Here is a 12,362-nt window from a genome sequence, read left to right on the forward strand (position 1 = left end):
GGGAGCGGGACTGGGCAGTGGGGGTGGCCGGACGAGGGGCCGCCCCGGCTCCCCCCGCAGGCAGGACCCCCACCCCCACCCCCGCCTCCCCTCGCCCGCCCCCAGCGCCCTCCCTCGCAGGCCTTGCTCCCCTCCGCTTCCCCTGCTCCTCCCTCCCCGCGGGCCCCTCCCTTCCCCCCGCCTCCGCCCCTTCCCCGGCCCTCTCCACCCCGGGCTCCTTCCCCGCCCTCCCCCACCTCGCCCCCGCCCCGCCCCCACCTCCCCTGGGCTCGCCCGCCCCGCCCCTCCGCGCTCCCGCCTCGGCCCCGCCCCCTCCCTCCCGTAGCTCTAAAATAAATTAGCCACAGAGGGGGAGAAAAGAGCAAATGACCCTTGGTGCGGATGGTGTCCTTGCGCCGCTCTCGGCCGTCGAGCGGGGCGCTGGGGTGGGCGTGAGGGTGCGGGAGCGCTCGCCGAGGGGGGAGGCCGGGCTGGAGGGGCCGCCGAGCGGGTCCGCTGGGTGGGGGAGGCTTCCTGGGTCGAAGGCCAAGGGGGAGGGCGGGCGGTCGGCCCGTCTGCTTGCCGCCCTGGACCCTCGCCCTGCAGAGCCTGGGCCCCTTGGCCAAAGCCTTGTGACTCTTGCCCTCATCCTTCCGCCCTCCACCGCCTCCCGCCCCCCCCCCCGCCCCAGGTGAACTGAGCCCCCTCTCCCCTACTCCTGCGGAGACTCAGAGGGTGGGACACACACAGCGGGCCAAGGCCACCCCCCTGGACTGATGCCACTCAGAATGGCGAGTGGCCGTGGTTAAGCCCTGGACTCAGGCCGGCGGAGGGTGGGGCTTCACCGGAGGGCTTCCCCGAGAAGGCCACACTCACGTGGGGCCAAGCAGGACCAGCGGTGGCAGGCGGCGGAGGGTGAATTCCAGACCTGCGGTCCGCGCAGGGAGCCGCGGGCCTTCATCGATCGGTGCATTCGCTCCACAGACATACTGGGCCCCAGGCTGTGGCAAGCGTTGGGACAGACACTGGAGCCCCCTGAGAGCGTCTCAAAGGCACATCCCCGTCCCCATGGAGGTCCCAGCCCAAGGGTACACAGAATCCTACCAGACACCCAGGCTGGTGGCTTCGGCAATGATCCAACTGGGAAAGGAAGCCCGCAGGGCAAGCTGCCCCCAGCGGAACCCACCTGCCCCAGGAGGTTGTAGGAGGTGGGGCTGAGCTTGGGTTGGAGGGTCCAGGTGCATGTCTCTCCGAGGACATGCTGAGTACCCAGAGTGCCCCACCTGTGGAGGCCAGACTGGCACCCAAGCAGGTTCTGAAACTCACCAGGAGTACCCCAGAATCCTCCCTTCCTCTCCGCTTCACAACCCCCAGGACCACAGCCCCGCACAAAGGACAAATGTGTCACGGCTCACTATGCTAGGGCGGCCCTGGCTTCAGAACCAGAAAAGCAGGATAAAGGGAGCCACAGCCGCTCCCCCAGGAGAGCTGAAACTGCTTGCTGAAGGGACCATCCCCGGATAGCGGAGGTGGAAGGAACGGGTTGGGTGTTTCCTTACTGATGGGGGATCTGAGGCCTGGAGAAGTGATATCCCTTGGGGTCACACAACAAAACTGGATCTAGAAGCCACTGTCCTCTTTCCACTCCACTTATTCCCAAGGCTCAGAGGCAAGAGCTAAAAGAGAAGCCAATGTCCACAGGAACTAAGTGATCTCAACCAGCAGGACTAGTGCCCAGGAGGCAAGCCTGGCATTGGCAGGGCGTCGTGGCTGGGTGTCACTGGGGCCCATTCTCCACCAGGCTCCAGGGTGGGGGCGGATGACAGGAGTGAGGCTGGAGGACAGAGCTGATAATGTGCTCCCCTGGAGCAAGGGCCCAGTTCTCGCTCATCCCCCAGGACCCTCCAGTGCTGGCAGGAAGGACAAGGTTAGACCTCTCAGGAAGGCCGTCCCAATAAGAGTAGGACGGGCCCAGCATGGTGAGAAGGCCTTCGCCTGCCTCCAAGAGGGAAGGCTCTGCCTCTTGGAGGTGCTGAGTTATGTCTGATGGGCAAACTAGCTTGGGTCCCATGAAGGGGGTTAGTTATCAGCGGGGGTGCGGCTGGCCTCTTCACCCCTCTGCCCCCCCATCCTGCGCCAGTGCTCAGGCAATGAAGTGTGGCTCCCCTCCCGAGCTCATTAAAGTCCTGTTAATACATCATCCAGCCTCCGGGGCTGACAAATACTCAATCCTAGCAAATGGCCCTTCATCATGTCTCTCCCTCTGCCCGCCTGGGCAGGGCGCTGGGGGTCTGTTCTGAGGACTCGCTGCTCACCCCTCTCCCGGCTGTCCCTAGTCAAGGGGTCTGTGCCTGAGAGCCCCGCTGCTGCAGACAGGACTCCGGCTGGCCCTGCGATCAGCTCAGGGCCGGGTCAAGTGCCCGTGGTGGATTGGATAATAGCAGTGGTGATGATGGCTTCTGCAGAGGGCTCTCCATCGTTCCCAGTCCTCTCGCTTGTATCACTTCCAGGGTGGAGAATCCCACCCCCGACCCCGCTCCCAGGGAGGGCAAGCGCTACCTTTGGGGGTGTGGGGGTGCTGGGAGTGGAAGTGTGTGCATGGGGGGGGGGTGAGTGTGTGATCATCCTGGTCCAAAGCCTTGCAACAAGGCCTTTCTGAAAACATGAACAAAACTCCCGCAGCTGGCCCGGGAGAACCAGCATTAAGAGTTTCAGAGAGAGAGAGGAGAGTGAGAGGGAAGAAAGATGTGGAGGACGGGAGGGAGGGCGGGAGGGAGGAGCAGGTGGGGTGAGGAGGAAGGAAAGAAAAGGGCCCCGGGGAAGGATGGGGGTGGGAGGGAGGAAGGAGGAAGAAGAGAGGAAGAGGAAAGGGCGGGGAGAGCTCTCTTTGTGGTCCCCGGGATGGCGGCTCACGAGTCATTGAGAAGCAGGAAAGGAAGGAAATGCGTCCTGGGGCTGAGGGATTGGGGTGCGCCCAGACACCACACCCCGCTCGTGTGCTGCCCACTCCCCGGGGCTCAGGCTGCTCCCCCCACTAATGGGGGCCCTCGCTCTTCTCTTGCTGGCTCTTTGGCCCCTAAAGCCCAGCTCCCAGTGCCTCCCAACCCTGCTCAAGCCCCTCACTCTCTCATGGTTTGTGTGCTTGTCCCGTCTTTGCTGCCCCTGAGCTACAGGCTGTCCTGGTCCAACCTCCCACCCAGCCAGCAGCTCTGTGGGGTTTTTTTTCTTTCTTTAGAAATCTCTACCCCCAGTGTGGGGCTCGAACTCATGACCCTGAGATCAAGAGTGGCACGCTCTACCGACTGAGCCAGCCAGGCGCCCCAAGCCAGCGGCTCTTAAGGGCCTCCATGAGGGATCCCTGGGTGGCGCAGCGGTTTGGCGCCTGCCTTTGGCTCAGGGCACGATCCTGGAGACCCGGGATCAAATCCCGTATCGGGCTCCCGGTGCATGGAGCCTGCTTCTCCCTCTCCCTCTCCCTCTGCCTATGTCTCTGCCTCTCTCTCTCTCTCTCTCTCTCTCTCTCTCTCTCTCTCTCTCTCTCTTTCTCCCTCTCTCTGTGTGACTATCATAAATAAATAAATTAAAAAAAAAAAAAGGGCCTCCATGAGAACGAGAAAAAGTGTCCTTCTTCGGGGTAGACACAGACCACACAGGACTTGGGAAGAGGGGCTGGGGCTGGCCATCAGTCCCCTCATCCCCCTTAGGGGCCCAACTCCTCGGGACTCTGGTGCCCACTTCTAAATCCTCACCACACACCTGGTTCTATCACTCTGTCTGCGAGCAGAAGCACACCCCCCTCCCACCCCCTAACCAGCAGCACGGCCTTCAGGCCAGCACCCCAAAACGAACGGTCATCTCCCTCATGTACCTTTATAATACAGCCCCACAGACCCTCTCATGAAGCACCCTCACCAATTTAATACCTGAGCTTCTCTCCCTGGAGCATCTTCCCCGCCCCCATTCTGTCTGGGAGCTCCTATTCATCCTTCAGAACCCAACTCAGATACGCCTCCTTCTGTACAGCTTCCCTACCCATCCCCCACCTGCAGCAGAGCAGATAGCTCCTACCCCAGGGCTCTCCTAATCCTTTTTCCTCTGTTCCAGGTGTTAGAGCCCAATGCCCTGCTTCCTAGAGGAGCCCTCCCCCTCCTGTACCCTGTCTAAAGGCAAGAGACTACATCTAAGCCTGACGGCCTCACTGGCTCACATGCCAGCTCCTCTGGAACCCCACGGGGCTTCTCCTGTCCCTAAAGCTTACAAACCCAGGGCAGAATGGGGAAGTGCAAATCCAAGTGGCTCAGAGGTCTCCCCACCCCCACTCTCCCTCCCTGGGGCTGGGCCTGACAGGAGACTCCCTGCACATCTGGTTGTACTTAAATCATGCAGCGCCCAACTGCCCAGGCCCGTCCCCTGCCTTTCTCCCTGGACCCTGGACCCCTCCCCTTGCTAAACCAGCCTCCCAGTTCTCTCCTCCAGGATGCCTTCCCTGATTGGCTTGCCACCCACCCTTGAGCCCTCCACCTCTCTGGGTCTGGGGTCTGGGACGGTGTGTGCTTAGCTGGCTCTGTGTGTGGAACCCCCTCCTTGCCCAGCACTGGCCCTGGATGGAAGCCTGCCCCCCAGGCAGGGCGGAGAGCTGACCAAGGGCCACTCCTCTGTGCCCTGGGCCTCCAGGGCGGCCCCTCCGGGTCCTTGCGTGTGTGTGGCGGGGAGTGGGAGTGTTCCTGCCTTTTCAGAGTTTTGGTTCAAATCCAGACACAGAGCCGTTCCCACGACAACTCTTGCTGTCGCCCAGTGTCCAAAAGGCCCTGCTGATGTTAAAGAACAAAAGGGAAATAAATAGAGAGAACACAAGTAGAGAAAGACTCCGGTGGCAAAGAACAGGTGTGCGGGTGACCTGCTTCGCCAGGGCCCCGGGTTTCCTGTCTGTTCCTTCTCAACAGCACGTGCCCATGGCCCATCTGCTAAGTTCTGGGAATAGAGATTGAATAGCACCGCAGTGCTCCCTACACAGCCTGACCCGCGGCGGAGGACGCGGAGGACAGGGCCGAACAGACAGGAGTGGGGGGCGGTGGGGCCACGTGATTGGAGAGCAGAGACTTGGGTTTGAATCCCAGCTCCCCACTTCCCTGCGGCTGCCCTTGGGGGCCCCTCCTAACCTTCCCTCTGGAGATGGCCCCTCACCTGTAAAAGCCGGATGATGCGACCTGAGAGGTTGTGGTGGGACTCAGAGAAGATGCGTGGGGGAGCGCCCGGGCAGGGCCAAGGGAGCAGGGCTGTGGTCACGAGGCTCACCGGGGCTGTCTGGTGCTCGGGCTCAGGCTGAGGCCTCAACAGCCGCCTCTGCCTCCCCAGAGGGCAGGAGCCGAGCTGGAGAAACTTCTCTGGTGGGCAGGCAGTCATGGTACACACTAACACTCACACTCGCACACGCACACATACACACACACACACACACTTCTGCTACCCAAATAAAACACCTTTTTACAAAAATCGGAACATACGGATAAGCACAACATTTTTTTAAATCAAATACCCTTACGGGGCACCTGGGTGGCTCAGTGGTTGAGCGTCTGCCTTGGGCTCAGGGCGTGACCCCGGGGTCCTGGGATCGAGTCCCGCATCGAGCTCCCTGCAGGGAGCCTGCTTCTCCCTCTGCCTGTGTCTCGGCCTCTCTCTCTGTCTCTCAGGAATAAATAAATAAAATCATGAATACATACATAAATACATACATAAAATACCTGAATCCTAGAACCCAGAGATAACCACTGGCAAGCCTCTGGAGTAGTCCAAATATTATTCTAGAGATCAGTATATATAGAGAGAGATCTCTACACTATTTTGTTATCTACTTTTTTTAATAGACAAACATTTTGAATATCTGTTCCTGACCATAAATACATATATATCCCACATAACTTTAAAAAAAAATTTTTTTTTAAATTTTATTTCTTAGGGACGCCTGGGTAGCTCAGTGGTTGAGTGTCTGCCTTCGGCTCAGGTCATGATCCCGGGGTCTTGGGATCAAATCCCACATTGGGCTCCCTGCATGGAGCCTGCTTCTCCCTCTTCCTGTGTCCCGGCCTCTCTCTCTCTCATGAATAAATAAATCTTTTTTCAAAGAATATTTTCAAAAAATAAAGATTTTATTTTTTATTTATTTGAGAGAGAGAGAGCGAGCACACACAAACAGGAGGAGGAGCAGAGGGAGGGGGATAAGCAGGTTCCTCGATGAGCAGGGATCCCCTTGCCGGGCTTGATCCCAGGGTCCTGGGATCATGACCTGAGCCAAAGGCAGACACTTAACTGACCCACCCAGCACCCCTTTAAGTAATCCCTTTGCCCAATGTGGAGCTGAAACTTACAACCCCAAGACACCCATTCCACCAACTGAGCCAGCCAGGTGCCCCTATAACATAAAATTTTTAATGACAGCTTAATATTCCATCATGTGAACATGCAAGATTTAACAAGTTTCTTTTGTTTTCAGATTGTTTTTCATCAATAAAAGCCAAATGAACAGGCCTGTAGCACCCACCATTGTGCACGTCTGATTAGGATAAATTCCTACTAATGGGAAGCTGGGAATGCATATGTTTAACTTTGAGGAGCCCCTAGCCCAGGCCTCTGGGTGGTGCTCTCACACCTCCTCCAGGCAGCCCTCCCAGACTGGCCCTTCAGTGCATCTCACAAGGCCCCTGCATTTCCCCGGCAGCTTCATTCCTCAGTGACCTGGACTGGAAGCCCTGAAAAATGCTCAGAAGGCCTGGCTGGTGACGGCCGGCCCGGAGGGGCCCCGGGTGGAGAGCACAAAGCAGGCTTGTCTGCGGCCCAGAAGGGGGCCCGCCCCTCGGGGCTGCGGGACGTACATTCCTTCCCCGGACAATGGCTGCCTCGGGAATCCCGAGAATGAAGAAGGCCGGTGGTTTGCCCAACGCCTCCTCCAGCCTCCCCTCCCCAACGAGTTGTACCGGTGGCCAGAAAAAGAAGGGGCACTTTGCATGGGGGCGGGGCCTCTGGGCCTGCAGGGGGGCTTCCCCTCTCCCCCCTCCCCCCTCCCCCAGCTCCCTGCGGATCCTGGGCACATCCCGCTCTCTCTGCAGCCCCTGCTTCCTCCACTGTGAAGTCAGGGGCTTGGGCTTCGCTGGTGGCCCACCGCCCCACACATCCATAAGGCGCCCCACAGATCCATAAGGCCTGGCTAAGGGGAGCACTGGCTTTGGAGCAGCACTGCCTGAGTTCAGATCCCGGTGAACCGAACACCCGGGCCTCGGCCTTTCCTGTCTGTGACCAGGGCCCACAGGGGTGACTGAGGAAGGAGGGGAAGAGGCTCCTGACACCAGCGGCTGGCCTGTCCAAGTGCAGGGATCACGATTCAGGCGCAACTCTACCACCAGCTGGATCCCCAAGCCAGTCTAGATCTCACAGTCCAGGCTAGATTTAGGCCTCAGGACATTTGCCCAGCAATCGGCCACACCTCTGGAAGGTGAGGTTGTCCCAAGGAAGTAGCCCTCTGGCATTTTTCCATGTCCCCACCACCACCACCGTTTTTTGTTTTTTGTTTAAGATTTTATTTATTCATGAGAGACACAGGCAGAGGGAGAAGCAGGCTCCATGCAGGGACCCCGACTTGGAATTCGACCCCGACACCCCGGGGTCACGCCCCAAGCTCAAGGCGGACACTGAACTCCTGAGCCACCCAGGCGCCCCTCCGTGTCCCCTTATATGAGCCCTAAAACTGTAAAACTGTAAAGGCTTTGGGGGGCAGACAAAATTTAAAATATAAGAGAACTCCTGTATCAGATCATATTTCTTCATTTTCATTTGGGAAATGCAGACATTTCCGATGTAGCCAGCAGCTGCCAGGTGCCACGGTGACGCTGGATTCCAGGCCCTTAATAACCCATTGGAGGTTCAGGATTAACACACTTAAACAGTAAACAACAGGGGTGTCCTCTACATACTTGTAAGCAGTTTGCCACCAACCCTGCTCGGCCTCCATCCAATTCAGATCCTCTGCTTCAAGTACCAGAAAACCCCCCTCACGACGGCTCATACAATAAGGAAAATGCATGAGCGGATCCCATCCCGTTTAGACACCACTGATGCTAACAAGCACTGTTGCTTTATGGACCCGTTGGAAGGAAAAACACGGCCGACTGAACTAACACAAGGATTTCTTATCACTTCGGAATTTTTTTTTATCACTTTGGAATTTTATATTTATGTAGGAAGCTCTTTTAGACTTCCACGAAACTATATATAGATTTTTAAAGATTTTATTTATTTATTTACTTACTTACTTATTTATTTACTTATTTATTTATTTGAGAAAGTTAGCAAGAGAGAGAACCCGAGTCGGGGGTATGGTGGGGGGAGCAGAGGAGAAGCCGGCTCAATGGGATCCCGGGACTCCAGGATCATGACCTGAGCCAAAGGCAGATGCTTAACAACTGAACCACCCAGTCACCCCGGAAGTATGTATACTATATATATATATATATATATATGGGGTTTTTTTGCATAAATCACTCTTGCACATACATAACAAGGAAAACGGGTGAAATAAATTGGTTAAGGTTTTCTTTAAATGTCATCACATTTGGAATCTGATTCTTGGAATCACTTTTCATCTTTGAGCTACCCGTGTCTGTGTTTTTCCACATAGATTCATCATCTGGGCCATCGCAAGTATTGGTGATACAGCATTTCTTCAAAACTGCTCTGCCGATTTAATTATCTCTTTGCTGTGTCAAAAAAAATTACCCCAAATCTTAGCAGCCTGAAGTAACAAGCATTTATCATCTTAGAGGGTCTATAGGCCAGGAACCCGAGAGAGCAGGTTAGCGGCAGGTTCTGGCTGGGTCTCTCCTGAGTGAGCACCCAAGCTGTTGGGGGGGGGGGGTTGCAATCATGGGAGGCTGGAGAGTCTACCTCTAAGCTCACTCACCTGACTATTGGCAGACCTGAGCTCCCACCTGAGCTTTGGCTGGATACCTCAGTTCTTCACCACGTAGGCCTCTCCACAGGCTGCCTGACTTCGCCACAGGGCAGCTGGCCTCCCTCACAACAAAGGATCCACGTGAGAGCACAATCAAGCATTCAAGACAGAAGTCACGGTCTTTAACAACCTAGTATCAGAGGAGACGTAGCATGATTCCTGCCCTGTGCTACTGGTCCTAAAGATCCACCCAGAACAACGCGGGGAGAGGCTAGACAAGAGTGTGGCCTGCAGGAGGGGAGGACCCTTGGGGGCCGTTTTGCAACTTGACTCCCACACATACTATCACCCCCTGGGATCTCCTTCCCAGCCCATCCAATCTGGAAGTATTTATTGCTGGCCAATGATCTTGTCAGGCAGCCAATAAGAGTTCCTAGGTCATCACTCAGTACTCAAGAGGCCTTGCATGGTTCATGGACTGAAACATCATAGGGTGGTCATTGACACCAAGAAAGTCACCACAGTTTGCACATGTGCTGGAAGGGTTGCCAAGCACAACTGCTGTCTGGCCGAAAGCAGGTTGCGGGGCTATTGATTGTAAGATGTATAAATGGTTTCAGAAATGTTAAAACGTGGCCAAGTGTGCGCTTTAGAATTGATCAAATACGATATTTTACATAACAGTGGGAAATGGCGGCTGCAGAGTTGATTCATCCAGAGACCCGACACCTTCTTCGGGGAGCCAGGTCCTTTCCATGTGCACACGCAACACCTTCAGCACATGTGCTGTGTCCCCGGACGGGTCCCCTCAAACCACAAAGTGGCCGATTACAGCTCCTCCGATCATCCCATGTGGGCCCAACTATTACCCTTGGGTGTCTCTTTTTAAGAGCAAAGAAACTTTTCTCAGAGACATCCAGAAGATCTCCCCTCTCGTCTCGTTGACCTGAAATTGTTACTGCCCGTGTTGAGTCAGGAGTAGGTTCAGTTGCAGATGTCAGCGCAACTCCGAGTGATTTAAACAGGACCGAAGGTGGGCGCCTGGGTGGCTCAGTAGGTTAAGCATTTGGCTCTTGATTTCAGCTCAGGTCATGGTCTCAGGATGGTGAGCTCGAGCCCCTCATTGGGCTTCATGCTCAGCAGGGAGTCTGAGAGTCTTTCTCTCCCACGCCTGTTCTCTCTTTTTTTTAATTTTTTATTTATTTATGATAGTCACACACACACACACAGAGAGAGAGAGAGAGAGAGAGAGAGAGAGAGAGAGAGAGGCAGAGAGAGAAGCAGGCTCCATGCACTGGGAGCCCGACATGGGACTTGATCCCGGATCTCCAGGATGGCACCCTGGGCCAAAGGCAGGCGCTAAACCGCTGCGCCACCCAGGGATCCCCTCTTCTCTCTCTTTTAAATAAGTGAATAAATCTTTAAAAAAATAAACAAGGTTGACATTTATTCTTTCTCATAAAAGAAGTCTGAAGATAGGCAGTGCTATTGTGCTAGCGCCACACTTTCGGCGTCCCCAGGAACTCAGGTGCCACCCATCTCGTGTGATTCCATGCTCAGATTTGCCCCGTATTCCCAAAGGGCTGCTGGCGTGCCAGCCATGTCATAGATCCGTATCATAGATCAGAAGGGGCAAAAGCAGAAGAACGGAAGGTCGTTCCTCAGCAGTGTCACCTCCTTTAGGCAACCGTCTCAGATGTCCCACAGGACATTTCTACTTACATCTAATTGGTCCGAAGTTGGTCACATCGAGCTGTAAGAAAAGCTAGAAATATTTTTTTCAGTGGGGCACTTTGTCCTCCTAAATAAGATTTGTTATTTTTCGTTACCAAGGAAGTGACAAATTTGTTAAGGAATAAGTAAGGAATTTGTATCTTTGTTACTAAGGAAGAAGAGAGGAGGATACATGGTAGGTGGCCACCATCCGAGTCCTCCATGTCTTCATGCTTAAACCAACCTCTGGTCAGGGGGACAGGATTACTAGGATGGAAGTACATTGATGTAGGATTTACTCCCGGGGTGGGCATGGGGTTATATTCCTTGAGAGGTGAATCCCTGAACAAAATCCAAATTCTGTTAACAAGAAAGAAGCAGGTGGAAGCCATCAGTATTAGCTATTCACCAAGAACTATTGCCCTCCTTTCTCGCTAACAGAATCTTGATTTTGCCCAGGGATCAGACCGTCCCGTTCTTCAGGGGGGGCTGAGCCCCTCCCCAGCCTCAGGGGCCAACCTTGATTAGTCTTAGACACCTGTGGGAATTCCACTCTTTCTGCCAGTTTGGTTTAAGGACGGACAAGTAACGTGATTTTGGCCTCTGGCATGTGAGGGTATTTTCATGGGGAGACTTCCGGAAAGATTTTTCAGAGGCTGAAGGAGAAAAACGGGTTTTCTTGGCCCTGGAATGTCGTTGGCTGCATGTGATGTCTGGAACTGCAGCAGCCATCTTGTGACTTCAAGAGAAGTCAGGGTAGGAGGACAAAAACCAACAGAAGGATGGCACAGGAAAGCGAAAGCAATTCCGTGGGGTACGCACAGCACGGGATCCCACTTCATCGACAACTGGGTGGCGCAGCGGTTTGGCGCCTGCCTTTGGCCCAGGGCGCGATCCTGGAGCCTGGGATCGAATCCCACGTCGGGCTCCTGGTGCATGGAGCCTGCTTCTCCCTCTGCCTATGTCTCTGCCTCTCTCTCTCTCTCTCTCTCTGTGTGACTATCATAAATAAAGAAAAATAAAAAAAAATAAAAAAAACAACAATCAACTATTGATACAGACGACAAAATGGGTGAATTTCAAAAGCATTGTCCGAAGCAAAGGGGCCAGAAGACACAAAAGCAGTACCTACCATATGATTCCACACACAGGAAAGTCTAAACATGCAAAACTCACCTGTGGAGGTAGAAATCAGCGCCGTGGTTACCTGCGGCAGGTGGTGAGGGAGGGGCTGACCACGTACAGATGGTGGAGAACTTCCTGGCACAACGCCAGCGTTCTCTACCTTGATTGGAATGACAGCTACTGGGTGTCCCTTCATCAAAACTCACCAAGCTGGGGCACCTGGGCAGCTCAGCGGTTGGGCATCTGCCTTTGCCTCAGGCCATGATCCTGGGGTCTCAGGATCAAGTCCCACATCAGGCTCCCCGCTTGGAGCCTGCTTCTCCCTCTGCCTGTGTGTCTCTGCCTCTCTCTCATGAATAAATAAATAAAATCTTAAAAAAAAAAAACCTCATCAAGCTCAACTTCTAAAACGTGTGCTTTCTACCACACGTGAACTATATTTCGATAAAATTAATAAAAGAAGGCAAGAAAGGAAGAAGAAACCAACAGGAAGGAAGGAACCTCGATCTTTGATAACAGTGTTGAGTCACTGAATTAATCGACAGCCTCACCTTGGGACTTCTTGTTTGGCAACGTAATAAACAATCGTCCTTACTGTTTAGGG

Source organism: Nyctereutes procyonoides, unplaced genomic scaffold (genome assembly GCF_905146905.1).
Source record: "Nyctereutes procyonoides isolate TBG_1078 unplaced genomic scaffold, NYPRO_anot_genome, whole genome shotgun sequence".
NCBI classification, from domain to species: domain Eukaryota; kingdom Metazoa; phylum Chordata; class Mammalia; order Carnivora; family Canidae; genus Nyctereutes; species Nyctereutes procyonoides.